General features: G+C 47.7%; 1 long non-coding RNA gene across 1 annotated transcript; it reads left to right on the top strand.

Annotated features, from left to right (window-relative positions):
- The first annotated feature begins 1,303 nt into the window (after positions 1–1,303).
- LOC143693079 (uncharacterized) lies at positions 1,304–5,574 on the top strand. Its single transcript, XR_013180561.1, has 3 exons — positions 1,304–1,331; positions 2,640–2,737; positions 5,544–5,574. It is a non-coding gene; the product is annotated as an uncharacterized LOC143693079 (long non-coding RNA).
- Positions 5,575–5,625: the final 51 nt, after the last annotated feature.

Here is a 5,625-nt window from a genome sequence, read left to right as displayed (position 1 = left end):
AGGTTTTTGAGGGATTTGGGGCGGCCGGGCCGTGCTGGAAGGGACGGGGATGTTCTACGTGTTTGGGGGTGAGTAGGGGGAAAAATGGGGAAAAAATGGGGATTTTGGGGAAAAAATGGGGAAAAACGGGGAAAAAATGGGGTTTTTGGGGCAAAAAATGGGCAAAAAATGGGGAAAAAATGGGGGGGAAATGGGGTTTTGGTGGGGAAAAATGGTGGGGAAAAAATTGGGAAAAAATACGGAAAAAAGGGGAAAAAATTGGGATTTTGGGGCAAAAAAGGGGGGAAAATGGGGTTTTGGAGCAAAAAAAATGGGGAAAAAATGGGGGGAAAATGGAGGTTTTGGGGTAAAAAATGGGAAAATGGGGTTTTTGGGGAAAAAAATGGGTTTTTTTTGGGCAAAAAATGGGGAAAAAATGGGGGAAAATGGGGGAAAAATGGGGAAAAAATAGGGCAAAAAAATGGGGATTATGGGGCAAAAAATGGGGAAAAATGGGGGAAAATGGGGTTTGGGTAGGGGGTTTGAGGGGGAAAATGGGGGGAAGATGGGGAAAAATGGGGAAAAAATAGGGCAAAAAAAAGGGGAGTTTGGGGAAAAAATGGGGAAAAAATGGGTTTTTTTGGGGAAAAAGGGGGTTTGGGGGAAAAAATGGGGGGAAAAATGGGGGAAAAATGGGGTTTGGGTAGGGGGTTTGAGGGGGAAAATGGGGGGAAGATGGGGAAAAAATGAGGAAAAAATGGGGGGCGAAATGGGGGAAAAATGGGGTTTTGGGGAGAGAATGAGGGGAATATTGGGGGGAAATGGGGGAAAATGGGGAAAAATTGGGAAATAAATGGGGCAAAAGCCGAGGTTTGTGGGGGATTTGTGGGGGATTTGGGGCAGCCGGGGCCGTGCTGAAGGGACCGGGATGCTGTACGTGTTTGGGGGTGAGTTTGGGGAAAAATGGGGAAAAAAGGGGAAAATTTGGGATTTTGGGGAAAAAATGGGGAAAAAAATGGGGAAAAATGGGAAAAAAATGGGGATTTTGGGGCAAAAAATGAGGGAAAAATGGGGATTTTGGGGCAAAAAATGGGGAAAAAATGGGGGGAAAATGGAGGTTTTGGGGTAAAAAATGGGAAAATGGGGTTTTTGGGGAAAAAAATGGGGTTTTTTTGGGCAAAAAATGGGGATTTTGGGGCAAAAAATGGGGAAAAAATGGGGGAAAATGGGGAAAAATGGGGAAAAAAATGGGGTTTGGGGAAAAATGGGGGAAAAAAAATCAAAGGTTTTTGAGGGATTTGGGGCGGCCGGGGCCGTGCTGGAAGGGATGGGGATGTTCTACGTGTTTGGGGGTGAGTTTGGGGGAAAAAGGGGAAAAAATGGGGAAAAAACGGGAAAAAAATGGGGATTTTGGGGCAAAAAATGGGGGCAAAATGGGGGGAAATGGGGGAAAAATTGGGGTTTTGGAGGGGGGAAATGGAGGAAAAATGGGGATTTTGGGGCAAAAAATGGGGGGAGAATGGGGAAAAATTGGGGTTTTTTGGGGCAAAAAATGGGGGGAAAATGGGGATTTTGGGGGAAAAATGGGGAAAAAATAGGGAAAAAAATGGGGAAAAAATAGGGAAAAATGGGGAAAAAATGGGGAAAAAATAGGGAAAAAATGGGGCAAAAAATGGGGATTTTGGGGCAAAAAATGGGGTTTGGGGGGCAGTTGAGGGGGAAAAATGGGGGGAAGATGGGGAAAAAATGGGGGAAAAGGGGGAAAATGGGGGGAAATGGGGATTTTGGGGCAAAAAATGGGGGAAAATGAGGGGAAATGGTGGGAATAAAAAGGGAAAAAATGGGGAACAATGGGGGGAAATGGGGAAAAAATGGGGATTTTGGGGCAAAAAATGGGGTAAAAAGGGGATTTGGGGCAAAAAATGGGGAAAAAATGGGGGGGAAATGGGGTTTTGGTGGGGAAAAAATTGGGAAAAAATACGGAAAAAAGGGAAAAAAATTGGGATTTTGGGGGAAAAAATGGGGATTTTGGGGTAAAAATGGGGGGAATTTGGGGCAATTTTGGTGTTTTTTTAATGGGATTTTTTTGGGATTTTTGGGGATGGATTTGGGGGATTTTAGGGATTTTGGGGAGAATTTGTGGCGATTTTGGGGTTTTTTAGTGGGATTTTTTGAGGTTTCTTTGAGGGATGGATTTGGGGGATTTTGGGGAATTTTTAATGGGATTTTGGGGCGATTTTGCGGGAAATTTGGGGCAATTTTGGGGGAATTTGGGACATTTTTGGGGTTTTTCAATGGGATTTTTTTGAGGTTTCTTTGAGGGATGGATTTGGGGGATTTTTGGGGAATTTGGGGCTATTTTGGGGGGAATTTTGGGGCGATTTTGGGGGAATTTGGGGCAATTTTGGATTTTTTCAATGGGATTTTTTGGGGTTTTTTGGGATGGATTTGGTGGATTTTGGGGGATTTTTGGCGGGAATTTTGGGGCAATTTTGGGGGGAATTTTGGGGCAATTTTGGGGCGATTTTGGGGGAATTTGGGGCAATTTTGGATTTTTTCAATGGGATTTTTTTTGGGGATTTTTTGGGATGGATTTGGGGGATTTTTGGGGATTTTTGGGGGATTTGGGGAGGGGTCCTGAGCGTGTCCCCCCTGGCCAGGACTGGACCTGAACGAGGCCCTGGGGGATCTGGTCAGGTACAACTTCAGCTCCAACCGCTGGGAACGGATCCCCGAGAGCCCCGGGCGCCCTGCGCCGGTGAGAGACCCCAAAAATTACCTTAAATTACCCCAAAATCTCACAAAATTACCCTAAATTAACCTAAATTACCCAAAATTACCCTAAATTACCCTAAAAACCCCCAAAAATTACCCTAAAAACCCCCAAAATTACCCTAAATTACCTCAAAATGCCCTAAAATTACCCTAAAATCACACAAAATTACCCTAAATTACCCTAAAATCCCTTCCCCGGTGAGAGACCCCAAAATTACCCCAAAATTACCCCAAAATTACCCTAAAATCCCTTCCCTGGTGAGAGCCCCCAAAATTACCCCAAAATTACCCCAAAATTACCCTAAAATCCCTTCCCTGGTGAGAGCCCCAAAATTACCCCAAAATTACCCCAAAATCTCACAAAATTACCCTAAAATCCCTTCCCCGGTGAGAGACCCCAAAATTACCCCAAAATTACCCAAAATTACCCTAAATTACCCCAAAATGCCCTAAAATGACCCTAAATTACATTACCCTAAATTACCCCAAAATGCCCTAAAATGACCCAAAATTACCCTAAATTAACCAAAAATGCCCTAAAATTACCCCAAAATTACCCCAAAATCTCACAAAATTACCCTAAAATCCCTTCCCCGGTGAGAGACCCCAAAATTACCCTAAATTAACCAAAATTACCAAAAATGACCTCAAAATTACCCAAAAAATCCCACAAAATTACCCTAAAACCCCACAAAATTACCCTAAATACCCCAAAATCTCACAAAATTACCCTAAAATCCCTTCCCCGGTGAGACACACCCAAAATTACCCTAAATTAACCAAAAATGCCCTAAAATTACCCTAAATTACCCTAAAATCACACAAAATTACCCTAAAAAACCCACAAAATTACCCTAAAATTACCCAAAATTACACCAAAATCCCACAAAATTACCCCAAAATTGCCCTAAAATTACCCCAAAATGACCCTAAAAACCCACAAAATTACCCTAAATTACCCAAAAATGCCCTAAAATTACCCCAAAATCCCACAAAATTACCCTAAAAACCCCCAAAATTACCCTAAATTAACCAAAATTACCAAAAATGACCTCAAAATTACCCCAAAATCCCACAAAATTACCCTAAATTACCATAAATTAACCTAAAATTACCCTAAAAACCCCCAAAATTACCCTAAAATTACCCTAAACTGCCCCAAAACCCCCAAAATTACCCCAGAATTATCCCAAAATTACCCTAAAATTACCCTAAATACCCCAAAATCTCACAAAATTACCCTAAAATCCCTTCCCCGGTGAGAGCCCCCCAAATTCACCAAAATTAACCAAAATTACCCCAAAATTACCCCAAAATCTCCCCAAATCCACCCAAACCATCCAAAAATCCCAACAAATCACCCCAAAATCCCCCCCAAACCCCCCGGTGACCCCAATTCTCCCCCCATGCCCCCCAAACCCCCCCAAGCACCCCAAAATCCCCCCAAAATCCCCCCAAACTCCCCCAAATCCACCCCAACTCCCCTGAATTTCCCCCCAAATCCCCCCCAAACCCCTCCAAATCCCCCTGGTGACCCCAAAATCCACCCCAAGCACCCCAAATTTCACCCCAAATCCCCCCCAAATCCCCCCAAACCCCCCCCAAATCCCCCGAGTGACCCCCAAACCCCCCCAATCCCCCCCAAAATACCCCCCAAATCCACCCCAAATCCCCCCCAATCCCCCCGGTGACCCCAAATTCCCCCCAATCCCCCCAGGTGACCCCGAATTTACCCCAAATTCCCCCCAATGCCCCCCAAACCCCCCGGTGACCCCAATTCTCCCCCTCCCCAGGCCCCCCAAATCTCCCCAAATCCCTGCAAATCCCCCGAGTGACCCCCAAACCTCCCCAATCCCCCCCCAAATCCCCCCCAAACCCCCCCAAATCCACCCCAAATCCCCCCCAAACCTCCCAGGTGACCCCAAAATCCCCCCCAATCCCCCCCAAATCCCCCCAGGTGACCCCAAATTTACCCCAAAATCCCCCCCAAACCCCCCGTGACCCCAACTCTGTCCCCCCAAACCCCCCCAAACCTCCCGAAATCCACCCCAAATCCCCCCCAAACCCCTCCAAATCCCCCCCAAGCACCCCAAAATCCACCCCAAGCACCCCAAATCCCCCCAAATGACCCCAAAATCCACCCCAATCTCCCCGAATTTTGCCCCAAACCCCCCAAGTGACCCCAAATTTCCCCCCCAAACCCCCCAAATTTCACCCCAAAATCCCCCCCAAACCCCCCAAGTGACCCCGAATTTACCCCAAATCCCCCCCAAACCCCTCCAAACCCCTCCAAATCCCCCTGGTGACCCAAAATCCACCCCAAGCACCCCAAATTTCACCCCAAATCCCCCCCAAACCCCCCCAAACCCCCTCGGTGACCCCGAATTTCCCCCAAATCCCCCCCAAACCCCCTGAATTTCCCCCCAAACCCCCCTGGTGACCCCAAATCCCCCCCAATCCCCCCAGGTGACCCCGAATTTCACCCCAAATCCCCCCCAAACCTCCCAGGTGACCCAAAACCCCCCCAATTCCCCCCAAATCCCCCAAGTGACCCCGAATTTCACCCCAAATCCCCCGAGTGACCCCCAAACCCCCCCAAAATACCCCCCAAATCCACCCCAAATCCCCCCCAAATTCCCCCAAACCCCCCCCAAATCCCTCAAGTGACCCCGAATTTCACCCCAAATCCCCCCCAATCCCCCCCAAATCCCCCAAGCACCCCAAATTCTCCCCAAATCCCCCCCCAAAACCCCCCAAACCCCCGGTGACCCCAATTCTCCCCTCCCCAGGCCCCCCGGCACTCGCACTCTGCCGTGGCCTGGGGGGACTCCCTGGTGATTTTTGGGGGCAGCTGCGGGGGGGGGCCCTGAC

This window comes from Agelaius phoeniceus, unplaced genomic scaffold (genome assembly GCF_051311805.1).
Source record: "Agelaius phoeniceus isolate bAgePho1 unplaced genomic scaffold, bAgePho1.hap1 Scaffold_261, whole genome shotgun sequence".
Classification (NCBI taxonomy): Eukaryota; Metazoa; Chordata; class Aves; order Passeriformes; family Icteridae; genus Agelaius; species Agelaius phoeniceus.
The sequence above is the reverse complement of the archived record's forward strand: the minus strand, read 5'-3'. Positions and strand labels throughout refer to the sequence as shown.